Source organism: Corvus brachyrhynchos, unplaced genomic scaffold (assembly GCF_000691975.1).
Source record: "Corvus brachyrhynchos isolate BGI_N302 unplaced genomic scaffold, ASM69197v1 scaffold27, whole genome shotgun sequence".
NCBI classification, from domain to species: domain Eukaryota; kingdom Metazoa; phylum Chordata; class Aves; order Passeriformes; family Corvidae; genus Corvus; species Corvus brachyrhynchos.
In genome coordinates, this window is record NW_008239139.1 from 3,067,857 (window position 1) to 3,081,346 (window position 13,490).

The 13,490-nt window shown below is 41.1% G+C and overlaps 1 protein-coding gene across 1 annotated transcript in view; it reads right to left on the bottom strand.

The window, feature by feature from the left end:
- The window catches only part of DGKI (diacylglycerol kinase iota), a 173,746-nt gene that overhangs the window by 23,689 nt on the left and 136,567 nt on the right, over positions 1 to 13,490 (bottom strand).

A 13,490-nucleotide genomic window follows, 5' to 3' on the forward strand; every position in this document is an offset into this window, starting at 1 on the left:
CTTGCACTCTCATGTGCTACTAAAACCAGTGCAAACCCTGCACTGACACACATTGGAAAGGCAGAAGACAACCCATGGTGATGAAAGCTGTATGGACATCAAGCCATCATTTCCAATGCTGACCTGGAACTGCAGGCTTCTGTCTGAATTTTTCACTTGAAATACTTCTGAGACCTCTCAACAGTGTCCACAAGATGGACAAGGTCGAGTCTCCAGCACCTGAACCAGCACTGAAGATATCAGTGTTATCCACACAGAGAACCTGAAAGCGTCTTCAGACCTGTCAGACTTTGCCATACCAATGGTGGAGTGGTCAGTCAGTCCCCAATACACTGAGAACCCCAAATTGTAGATGATTAAGTGACAAGAGAGAAATTTCTTCACAATTACTTGTGTTACAAAAACGTTATTAGATGCCAGCAGGGAGCAAGTCCCCTGGGTTTGGCAGGCAGGGTCAAACACAGAGCAAGAGCCAGCCCTCACCTTATCAGCCTTTGTATTTTAAACAGACATAGAAGGAAAAAGCAAAAAAGAGGATAAGGGCTCACAACAAGGCAGGACAGAGCTGCAAACAGCTGGGAGCTTCTCCCCACCCACTTCTGTCTGCCCTGAGCCTGTTAAAAAACAGAAGGAAGGCAAAAGCCTGGTACTCTCTATTGCCCAGAGAAGCTGTTACAAACATACCACTATGTGGCTATCTCCTTCTTTCCTCCCCCTTCTCCCTATCATGATATATATTGTAAAAAACAATGATGAATAATCTGAGACAGCACGTATGTGGTCTGCATCTTAGAAAGCATTAAACACCTGCCTCAACTCATACTTTTTCAAGAGTGTCTAAGCCCATTTCTACCTTTGCATCTAGGCAGTGCAATCAAATTAAGCATTTGCTCAAGTGCCATCCTTGATAAAGATGCCAAAAGCTCACGGAAGCAGGAACAAGGGGGGAAAGAGAACCACAGTATGGCCTTGCCTCTGAAAAATAACACACAGGAAACTGCACAGTGGGAATTCCATGATGAGCTTGTTACGCCTTCAGAAATGACAAGACATCCAAGCTTAACACTGCAGAAGAGGAAGGATATTCAAAGGCAACTCAACAAGTGTCCCTTTCTTTGAAAACACCTGTGGCTATGTGGCTTTCTGGTCTCAGTAATGCCTGATGCCCTGGCCATGTAGCAGTGGGAAAAGCAGAAACCCAGTCCAGCTAAGTCCTGTCTTCAGGAAGCAGTAGCAGCAATTCTTGCAACTTTAGATTTAGGGCAGTTTTTCAGTGCTCATGAGTTAAGCTAAATCCTAAAAATCCCTCTGGCATCTGTGAAAGTGAGGACACAGATTTTAGGAACTGAAGAAGGCAAACACCAGCAGGTAAGAGCTAGAACAATCTTCAGTTTTTATTTTCAGTGGCTTATATCCTTCTTTTTTTCTCCCAAGGGTTCAAACAATTGCTCAGCCCAAATTAATAGCAGAGCAGAAATTTAACTCATGTAATTTGCTTTATCTATTTCCCTCTTTTTTTCATCAATCTGGTCTCATTGACGTCTTTATTCTTTAATCTACCGCAGTCTGAATTGTATAAATATTTTGCACTCCTTGCACATGAAAATCAAATGAACTGGTGACATGAGTTTTTCATTGCCTTCTACATCCAATTTTTTAAGACATGGATTCCCTGAAGTCACTTTCCTAAGAGGCAGTGATGCATTTTCTTATGCAGGCCACGCTTAAGATTACAGTTCAAAAAAACAGGAGAGACAGGTATGATTCTATGAAAAGCCTGACAAGATGTGAAAAATCTTCTATGCTGAATATCCATAACCAGAAGATGGTCTGGTGATAAGGCTATTAGGATAAAGCAGCTCTAAAACAAATTCAACATAATTAGACCAATCTTTTCATCTCTTTCCTAAGCCTCAAATCCAGCAAAGCATTTAGGCAAGTGCTTAGCTTTGAGCTAATTACATTCTTTTCACACCAAGTCTACCTGCACTCTTTAAATTAAGTGCTTTGCTACAGTAGAACCTATTGGATAAATGAATACATTACAGGTCAACAAAACAAGTTGGCATAACAAGAGATTAGACTACAGTAAAATAATTCAGAGCTGTATGTCCTGATGCAGGAATATTTAGAAGCTGTTGAGCTAGAAATGGAGCAAGGTTCTTTAGAATCAGGAACATGTTTACATAAATATACAAATATTGCTTAGCACACTAACCCCATAAACCCAAATGGGACTGCTGGGCATATTGAGGAGGAGGGTGAAGATGGCAAAAACCACCTGGTTGTTAAAGAGGTGGTGAAGCAAGCAAGCAGATGGCATTGACAAGAGAGAGCAGACTGAGAAGTTGGAGAAAAGTTCTGTTAACATGTAATGCCAGGCTAGCTTAAAATTAGAAACATTAAAGTGAGAATTGTTTTATTTCTTCTAAGCAACACTGCACTGATGGTGTAATACATAAAATGAACTATGCCACTGTTTTGTCATATATAATATACATTCAGGTCTTAAAGATGTCTTAAAAATTACTTGATTTAATTAACATTTTAATGAAGTCATTATTTTCTCAATTTCTCCTAAGAAAAGCATTTCTCATTACGAATAAAAGTGGTTTATTACCTTTTATATTTATTTAGCAAGTAGCTTTATTGCTGGTGTAAGGTGACAGTTTGGCAAAACTGGTGACTGGAATTCTCTGTCCATATTTTGAGGAAGCACTCGGTCCCCAGGCTGCCTCCTAAGCAAAGTTCAACCCTCTCCACTGGTTCACCCCTGCAGAGAGTCCCTGCTGCATCACTGAGATCTCAGCTGAAACTGCCTGCAAATGTGTCAGTCCCTGGCCAGGCCGATGGATCTTGACAAAACCAGTTACCTAGTTACCTGGTAGGATGTGGACAGCCACAAATGCAGGTGATCTGTGGAAGAGCTGCGAGGGACTAGCAACTTCTGATTTCCACTGGATGGATTTTGAGATGAGATGATGAGACTAACTACCCAACTTAGAAAATAATCTTCATAAAACAAAAACAAACAAAGCAAAACAAAAAGCCAACCAACCAACCAAAACAAAAAACCACCAAAAACCCCACCCAGGCCTGCCAGCAAACACAAAAAAAATGACTACCAAAACAAACACCAAAAAAACACTCACTCCAAAACAAACCCCCTCACACACATACCTGACTTATAAATTATTATTGAGCAGATACAAGTGGATAATGAACCAACAGAAAAAAAAACCATGTTGAAAAGGCTGCTAATTGAATTGTGGTAATGCTGCAAACTAATGCAGCTTGAGACACAGGATAAACAACTACTAGTACACACATGCTGAAAACATTACTTTTCCTAGGGCATATATCACTCATCTAATTTCTATTTTGGTATCCATTGCTCCCATTGGAAACAACTAGTTTTATTTCATATTCTAAAAAGATACATTAATGTCACTGAGTTACAACAAACATTTTTGTTTTCCAGACAAAATTAACTTATGAAATAACAATTGCTTTCTGGCTCTGCATGTGAACCCAGCACCATTAAAACAGTGCTGCAAAATCGGTCATTAAACACTGGGCATCAGATAAAGAAGGGGTGAAGTATTCACACTCAGTAACTTCAGAGGCTGCAGGATGCCTGAGAGGTCTCACAGGGTTGCTTGGATGGTCAGAAGAGAAAATAACTCTCCATAGACAATAACCTGGTTTTCCCTGCATCAGTTCATGTTGTACTCCACAGACTAAAGGAGCTCTAGGGAAAATGACCTCCAACTTGCAGCAGCTAAATTAAGAATCAAACTAAGACAGAGAGGGGATCCTTCAGAATGGCATGATTCCAGGAGACATGTCTGATCACCTCCAGGAATGACAACCAAACGAGGGCAAAACAGGAGGTCTTCTTTTAAGGTTTTCCAAGGTGTGATACTCCTAGCACCAGGCAATGCTCATGGTATTGGAAATTTTAGTTCTTCATATACCATACAGGTGCAGAATGAGAATGTCTCATAAATGTGAGGGCTAGCAAGTGGCTGCAGCACATCAGAAGAATAGAGCAGGAGAGAATCAGAAGTCATCGCTATCACCTCGCTCACTTCAAAAGCCATGAAAATCTTCAGAAGCATCACAAGCAAGGAAAAACCTCAAACAACTACCCCCTTCCTGGTATGCCCTGCAGAAAAATTTTCTCCTAATCCTAAAGCTGCTGATCAGCTTAACACCAAGGACAGACGCAGGGCTCATCGCCAGGTTACTATCACACCAGAAACTTTGCTGCTAAAACACTTTCAGAAAGAACATGAAGAAAAAGATTCTTGTAAACCCATGTAAGTAACATCTCAGGATCACAAAGTTCTTTGCTTAAAGTAGGTTGACACGGAAGATATTTAGTAAGTTAGTTGAATAATGATTAGTGAGTCAGTAAGAGGAGTTGGTCTGCACTGGAAAGAATCTCAAAGAACAAGGTAGTTCTACAGCCTGCCACTGTCAGCAGTACAGGGGTAATGTGTCTTTTTACTTGAGTAAAAGTTATTTGTAAAGCATAAATATCCTTCAGATTTTATCAGTCAGATTGCACACCTGATCTGACCCTTTCAATGCCATATTTGAACCCACTAATTCTGTACCAACTAAGCCACAGGGAATGCTGATTAAAATGTACAGCAATTTTGAAGTTTTCAACATTTACAAGCGATTTTTCAGTAAAGTTCTAAAAATTGTGACTGAAGGGATCAGAATTACTTAAAACTATGTTATGAAGTATATATACCACACCAAGGAGTTGTCACATTCATGATTAAAATGCAGGCAATTATAAACCTATGAATGAAATGCAGTGTGGGAGCAGAGTATTATTTGCAATAATGCATCCTACCATGAGTTAAAAAAATACCAGGGTATCAATGCATCTAATCAGAGTATGAGAATATTAAAGCACATAGGAAATTATCACAAAATTCAGCTACCATAACTCAAGACCTGGTTGGAGCAGGGTGCTTTGACCAACCTGATCTAGTGGGTGTGGCATTCCCGCCCACGGCAGGGGAGCTGGAACTAGGTGTTCTTTACGGTTTCTTCCAACCCAAACCATTCTGTGATTCTCTAATCTCAAGCAGAATTGAGGCTCATAAAACCTTTAGCTCTTTCAAAAGACACAGTATGACAGTTGATAATCTGAAGTGATCAGCTCCTTGTGGAAACCTCATTTAACAGACAATGCCTGCATCTGTCCAGCCCTTTCTAAGACACTGACTCAGCACTGAGAGTTGATACGCCATCAGCATTTCAGTGCTGGATGCTTCTTACTGGTTGGAGGCACCTAATAAAAAATATAAGAGCTTTGGTGTGGGGCTTCCAGAATTTGAATCACAGTGTTCACCACCATCTCCTACTAGAGTGCTCAGGGGAACTCTTAAGGAATACCACATAAAATGCTGCCTTGTTTAAACCTTGTAGAGCTGATAATGAAGAAGAAACTATAGGAGAAGGTGACTTCATCAGATTTTTGACAGTTACTAAACTTGGACTATCCTTAACTTCCAGAACATTTCCAACCCTTTATTGCTGTTTTAGACCTTGTGTAATTCATAGAGTCAGAAATTTAAAGTAATTACTGCTTTACACATTGAGAAGTTAAAAGCTGACCCTGATTAGAAGAGTGCTTTTACACAGTTGGAGTCTTCTGAGCTATTAAAGATCAGCATTACAGAAGTGATAATAAAAGAAGCCCTTGGGGTTTATTTTTCACTACTTTTACAGAAATCAATAATAACTTCTATATCAATCACTCAAAAAGCTGGGCTTTCAAATTACTGGAGTCCATACAGATTATCATTCAGAAATGCACTCTTTTCTCTGTAAACAACAATTTGCTCATAAAAGCTTTATGACAAACTCACAGTAATATAACTTACCCAGAAATGTACCGAACTGACTTTTTTCTACTCTAGCCATGATCTTCAGCCTTGACCTGCAGATAAAAGGGGTGGGGGGTACCACAGGGATTTGGTTCGTGGATTACTTCCCTTCTGAGAGGACTATGAGAAACAGGCACCTAAGATACAGAGCAGTGAATTCACTTGGTATTTCTGAGAGGCCTGCCAGTCCCATAGAACAATTTTAGGGCTCCATGAAGAGAAGTTGCAAATCTCTGCACTTGAGCTTTTACAAAAACTTTACCTCCTTCTAACATTTTATCTGCTTTTAAAGTTACAGAAAAAAACCCGAAACCACCTATAACATACACATGCCAAACTGTCTACATAACTGAGAAGTTAAATTACAAAATTAATAACACTTTGTTGGAATGACTGTGAGCTCACAGGTCTTTGATCTACAGACAATCTCAAGTCTCACCAAAGCTGATGATGCTTAAATATTTTCCTTTGATGATAAGCTGAGTGAAAGGAGCAATTAAATTCTTCTTCACATATTTTATGCACCTGCAAGTAGTGGAAGTGACTACTGAAGACTATGAAAAAATTAAACAGAAATTAAGCCTTGCAGGTTAAGGGATCTTATGGTTGCTGGCAAAAAAAAACCAAAAAATCCAGAAATAAATGGTTAAATCACTTCTTCTGTATTCACTGAAAAAATGCTTTACATCAAACAATTATCTGACTGTTAGAACCAAATTTTTCTCCTGATAGAATGAGACAAAATTCCCCAAATACAAGCTAACTGCTTGGGCAAAAAGCTGCATCAAGCCCCTATTATGGGATACTCACCCTCTTTGGAGCTTATTATTTTAACAGTGCACTCCTTCAGCCAAGAAAAGGACAAGAGCATTTGGTCCTATCACACACCTTTAAGGACTGACTTTTTTCTTATACTTGTGCATAGAGTAAGATGTGTTCAGGAAAGAAGAAAAAAATCACAGAATCATAGAATTGTTCAAGTTGGAAAGGACATTTAAAGTATATCTAGTCCAACCACCCTGCAATAAGGAGGGACATATTCAACTACATCAGGGTGCTCAGAGCCCTATCCAACCTGACCTTAAATGTATCCATGGATGGGGCATCCACCACCTCTGTGGGCAACCTGTGCCAGTGTTTTACCACCCTCACTGAAAAAAACTTATTTCTTATATCAACCCTCTTTTAGTTTAAAGCCACTAGCCTTTGTCCTAGCACAACAGGCCCTGCTAAAACATCCGTCCCCACCTGTTTTGTAAACCCCTTCCAAGTACTGAAGTGTCACAATAAGGTCTCCCTGGAGCCTCGTCTCTTCTTCAGGCTGAACAAAATGTCCTTTTTCATGAGAGCATCCAGCAAACACAGCCCATGTACTGAGGAGGAATCTGACAGAAGAATGTTCTTGCACCGTTTTTAAAGTTTGGTGCTGAGCAATGAAAATGAAACATCTTCAGCAACAGACAGCTAACAGACCATGAGAATCAGCCACAGGTTTCAGTGCTCAGGAAGAGGCTGCATTATAACTAAACAAGGGGCATTTTGATGAGGAAGTTGATTGCCTGTAAGCCTGAAAATTATAAATGTAATTTTAACTTCTAAAGAAGCAAAAGTCTCTCATTAGCCATTTCAGGAAGTCTATCCCTATGATATATCTTTCTAATCCAAAATCAACCATAAGAAAGCATCTGGTGGTCTACACTTGAAGCAGCTGTATGGGAATGGAAAAAGGTTCCTGAACTTGCTAGAGGATTTCTACCTCAGCCCAAAGACTGCATAAGAAGCATGGTGGAAATATGACAACAAAAAATACATGCAGTTTAGAGGTTTCCTGCCTAGATCATAGTATCTCTTGTGCTAAATAAAGCAAAGACTCATTAATTTTTAATTTTTTTCCAAAATGTATCTGTTTGCTGCCACTGCCCTAAACAAACAGGTGTTAAACAAGGGTTCTCCACAGGCTTTCAGATTTGTAAAAGTCTTGGGCTTCTTGTGGAACCTGAAGGCAATGGCACCAGTCTAGGTAACTCACAACAGCTCTGCTGCAGGCACTATTTCCATGCAAGACAAATGAATAAAGAGCCTGAGAGCTCAAAGTGCTCCCAAGAGACCAAGAAAACTGTCAGGGCAGCAACGTGCTGCAACCAAGAGCTCAGAAGCACATCAGCTGAGCAGCAGCCAGACACACACATCTGATGGCTGTTCAACAAGAGGGATATTGCAAAGGCCTTCACACAGTATCTTGAACTATTTCATCTGTACAGGAAAATGTGCATAAGCACACATTCTCTTGTGGTTTGAGAGAGACACTTTTGAAGTCTGCTGGCCCTCTGAATAAGTCATGCCTCAATAACATCTATTTCTAGGATTGCACAAAGGAGGTAGAAAACCCTTCTAAATATTTGAGGGTTGTCCTTTAGTTACAAAAGCACTGCATCCCATGCAGATTTGGAGAACTGACACAGTTTTGATTGCACCTGTTGGCCTAACTTGTGAATAAGAAAAAATATTAACGTGTAAAAAAATCAATCATTACTCAGGTGGCTATAAATTTGCATTATGAGCGTTTACGTTTTAAGAATTTTAAATTCAAACAACAGCACCAAAACACTGGTAGGAGAGAAGGAGGGGGAAAAAAAGTAAAATTAGCCACACATGCATACTGAAGGGAAAGAAAGGCTAAATTCTCACTTACACAGAAGTCCCTTCATACAACTCTGGAAGGATAAAGAGGCTTTCAAGCAGATGTAAATTACACTCAAGCTGCCTTTAAAGCCCCATTTTCACTCAGACTCAGTTTAAAGCTACTTTGATGCCAATTAGAGTCCAACCTGAATTGTTTATGTGGCACTGGTGCAGAGCTGAGAGTGTAGTTGATAGTTAGGAGTGGAAGTATTCAGACCCTAGTATTGAACTTTTGCTACAAGATCGTTTAACTCAGACTTACAAAAGGAAAGGATTGTAAGAAAAAAAAAAGGACTGCCTTTGTAAATAGTTCAGAACCCCAAAGAACCGTCACAGAACCATCTGGCTCACATCATCTCTTTTTTGCCTTCGTTTTCCCTTCCACCATTTTTATTTTTCAGCCAAGACAACAATTAATGTCATTCTCAGGAGTGATGCAGTGGAAGAAAATGTCTCTGATGAAGTGAGAACACAAGGCAGGGAAGACTTTGGCTGACTAATGCAGCAGTTTTATCAATAGAGTGGCACTACCTTGGCAGAAGGAGAATTCTAGGTAAAATAATTAAGCAGTGGTTTATTTTTAATTTAAAAATAAGTAGGACAGCAAAAAAGAAGCATTGTGGGCCACACTGTTCCTCCCTCTTCCCCGACTTTGTAGATCATTCCAATCACAGGCACTCTTAGCACACTCCCTTAAGGTTTTTGCCACTGTAACACTGGCTGCAGTGCCTTTGCCTGGCAATAGCTAAGTTACTCTTCCTCAACAAGCTGGGGCTTCACAGGAAGACTAAATCATCCAAAAGTCAGTTCTAGAATATTTTTTCTATGCAGGTTCTTCAGTGGGTGAAGTGATCGCCACTCTTATCTGACCATGAACAATCCCATCAGAAAAAAACCAAGAAGCAAAGTTGGTTGCAGGGTTACCCAGAGCTTCTGCTTGAAAACAAGTGCTCAGATTGAGATAACATATTCCTTGCTCGTACTTCCTCCAGAGGGGAAAAAGGATAATGGCAGTGGCCATCGTGAAATAAATGTTTTTCTGCTTTATCTATTACTGATTCAGATGCCCACATCTGCCAGACATCTCCCTCTCAGCTGTCTACTGACCCCTCAGGCTGCTTGGATATGATAAGAGGTGGGGTGTAGGCACCTTTTAAGGGTTTTGTCCAGAAAGGACCTCCCTCAGCCCTAGACATGTGCTTTCACAGAGTGCTTTCTCTTGCCAGGGTGTCAGAGGCTGAAACAGTTCATGCCTCAAACATTGATATAAAGTTTTAAAGAAGCTGCAGCCACAGAAACCTCCTTGAAGAACTTTGGACTATAAGTCGAACTGCTGATTAGATAAAAGGAATGTTCAATCACCTCAGGCTGAGGGAAAGGTATGCATCCACAATAGGCCAAAGCCTCCAACTGAGTTTGGGGTGAGAGCACAGCTCACAGAAGCCAGGTTTACACAGACTCCCCCCAAGCGAGGGGGGAGGAGGAGGTTTTGGGTGGGGACCCCCCACCCCCACAGGCCACATCCACGGGACTTTCCCGTGAGAGGCTCAGCCCCACAGGGCTGCACGTGGTGCAAGAGACCCAGAGTCTGCTGTGAGAGACTGACCCCCACCCCAGGGGGACATGGCTGGACATTACCCAGCCTGAGCATGTACACCCATGGGACTCTGTGCCTTCTGGGGGACCTTCACCACCAAGAGACCAGCTGGAGAGGATCAACGAACAACATTGGGATCCACGGAGTGGTGATATTTTCCTTATTCTGTCCCTGTCACTCTTTCTGTCCACCTCCCCTACCTATTTTCTACTTCTTTCTTTCTCTCTCTCTCTCTCATATTGACCATCAAATAAAACCCTTACTATTGTCACTGGTATATGATCTTGTTTGCACCTTAATTCGGGCAGAGACATTTCTAAGAACCTTGAAACTGGATCATAATACAGGGGTACCCTGGGTCTGCATCAATACCAGCCTCTGCTGATCTGAGAAGGAAATGAACAAACCCAGAGCAGATCCCCAAGGCATCATTGGCTCAGCTGGGCACAGTCACTTTCAAAACACTATCCAGGAGGGCTTTCTTCCCACAGGGGCTAATTAATCAAAATAAATACCTATAGTCGGGAGCCTCCCTCCAACCCCTCCCATACACTCTTTAATTTGTCCAGAGGAAGCATTCCAAGACATCTCAGTTTGTTGCTGGGTAAACAGCTGCAACATCACCATGAAGAGCACAGCATCCCTTCTCTCTCTTTTGAAAGCATCTGGTGTACAAAATAGCCATTCATTTTTTATCTTTATTTTTTTAATTCTACCAGCACTGAGATGGTTGGATTCATCTGCAGCATCCTGCTCATCCTATTAATCAGTATGGCAGATTGTTTCAAAACTCTAGAGGAGAACATCCCTTTGCAGACTCTGACTATCAAGATTAGTGGAGAGTGGCTCCAGAATGAAGAAAGGAGGCTGAGAGAGTGTAGTCTGCGTTTCCAAGGGCCACCATGTGCAACAGGAAATCTCATCTATTGGAGGTTCCAGAAGTGTTATTGCTTCTTGTGCTATTTTCTGGGACTCCTGCAACCCTCTTCCTCCTTGCATGTGTTTAGATTTCCTCTCTTTAGTGGAGCAGACGGCACCAGAGTAAATACCACAGTGTACAGGACATTCTGCCTCCAAGGCAGGAGTGGATAGTGCATAGCAAAGCATTTTCCTGTATGGCATGGAGCCACCACTGCCTTCCATGCACACACTTGATCCATCCCTTCCTTACAATTCTGATAGCAGCTCTCTCTTTTTCAGAGGGATATCCAGAGACAGAATTACACGTCCCACCTAAAACTTCCAGTTTGCACCCATGCCAAGCAATCCCTGTGGAAACTTTTTTCCTAATAGAGACTAATGTAGAAGTCACCATTATAAACTCACTTCTAATGCTCTCCTGGCTCTACACAAATCCCTCCGAGGTGTAGGATATCCAGGCTGGATGACTCCAAGTCATGGAGTGATTCCATGACATGGAGCCAGCATCTGGAAGGATCTGAAAGACCTTTGAGTGTCGCTATTCGTCTTTTCAAGCAGAAAACCCATCCTTTATCTTAATCTCTTGCATAATATTATTACTTTGTAATAACTAACCGTCTTCAAAATTGCTCCATTGAATATATCTCCCTTTTGTATTAATTTCTCAGTTGTCCCCTATTCCCTCATGAATTTTGAATCCATCACACAAAAAACCCACCAAAACCACTAACCTCAAATTACAGAAATTATGCTTATGCAGCAAAAACATGTCTGCTGGAAGAAAACAAGGCAAAAAGCCCAGTTTCATTAGTTTATAGAGAAATGAGTAAGAGAGCAGTGGCATAAATATTTGAAACCTCCTGTTTCCCATTCAGAATGCAACTCAGATGCATAAGGATTAAGCTCTGGTTGACTGCTACTTGAAGTGCATTAGTACAGCTACTTAAAACTGAGTAAATCCATCAAAGGCAAGTTTCCTCTGTTTCAAGTTAGACACACAATATTGAACAGCATCAGCTTCAAGTTGCCATGACATGAATAACACGTCAATATCCCTACACCATTAATAGCAACATGCAAGAGTTTGCTGGGTTTTTTTCAGAATACTTGAAATGGAAATAGAACTCATTGTACTCTTTTTAAGGCCATTTCCCTCAATTGCTCACATGATGATGAAGAACCACCTCAAACATACAAGGTAAACAAAGAACAGTAGAGAGAACCCAACTTTGGCCAGATGAAGCTAAATATATGATTTTTTAATGCAGATTTCTGCAGGGTGGCTGTAAATAGGAGGGAGCAGGGCATGACCCTGTGTGCCCACAAAGTACAGTGCAGCTCTGAAGGGTGCTGGGTGAATGAAGAGTTTGGCAAACCTCAACTATTCACCTAATGATAACCAGACAATGACTGTGTAGTGGCAATGCAATGTATTAGAAATCTGCATTCCCATCACAGTACCCTACCTGTTCCAGAAACAAGGGATGCAATAACCTCCAGCAGTGTCAGACCTCCTGAACATATGACCAGGACTTTTTATGCAGTGAAAATACAGCAGGTGGTACCTCCCCTATGAGATGACTTGCCTGGCCGTCCCTCATGACATCCACCAAGTCTTCTGTGCGCCTGACACTTGCCCGTTGTTGAGTCTCATTTAACCCCAACACCCAAAGAAGACCATTGACTTCCAAGGCTGCAGGGCAGGTAACTGCACTAGGGCCTACCTCACCGAAAAGGTCATTCTTCAGAGTCATCACTGCCCTGTCTAAACTAGTATGCTTTAGGATTTACTTGGCTTGTATCATTTTGTCAATCAGTTAGAGCATTTGAGGGTTAGGGGTTTTGTCTACTCCTTCTGTTAATCCAAAAAAAAAAAAAAAAGAAAAAAGAAAAAGATGGATTTCACTCTTTAGTTATCTATTTCCTAACTATCTGTACCAAGAACAAAGACACCAACCTTTTAAAATCTGAAAGAGGCTTTGGGTATTTTTTCTTTTGAAGTCTGGGATTTTCTAGCAGTGCTCTTTCCCAAAACCTTTCTGTGCCAATTAAAATGGCTCTGTTTTGTAACTGATAAAGGTGCCTTTAACATGTGTCCACAACAAGGAGCATTGTGTGCAGTTGCAATTGTTCAATAGATGCCCAGTCTGAGACAGATGGTGCTTTATCTTCACCCACTTGTCAAGGCAGCATAATGCATTGTCCCGTCAGGGATTAATGGAAGTGCCACTCACATTAGATGCTAATTCTGGTACAAGTCTGTTAGAACACTACAGATGCTACAGCTACTGTTTGCAACCAGTGCTCAAAGCAGTCAGTCCACACTGGAGGAGAAGCAGGACATTCAGAAACCAAGGTGAGGAGCACAACGCGAAAAT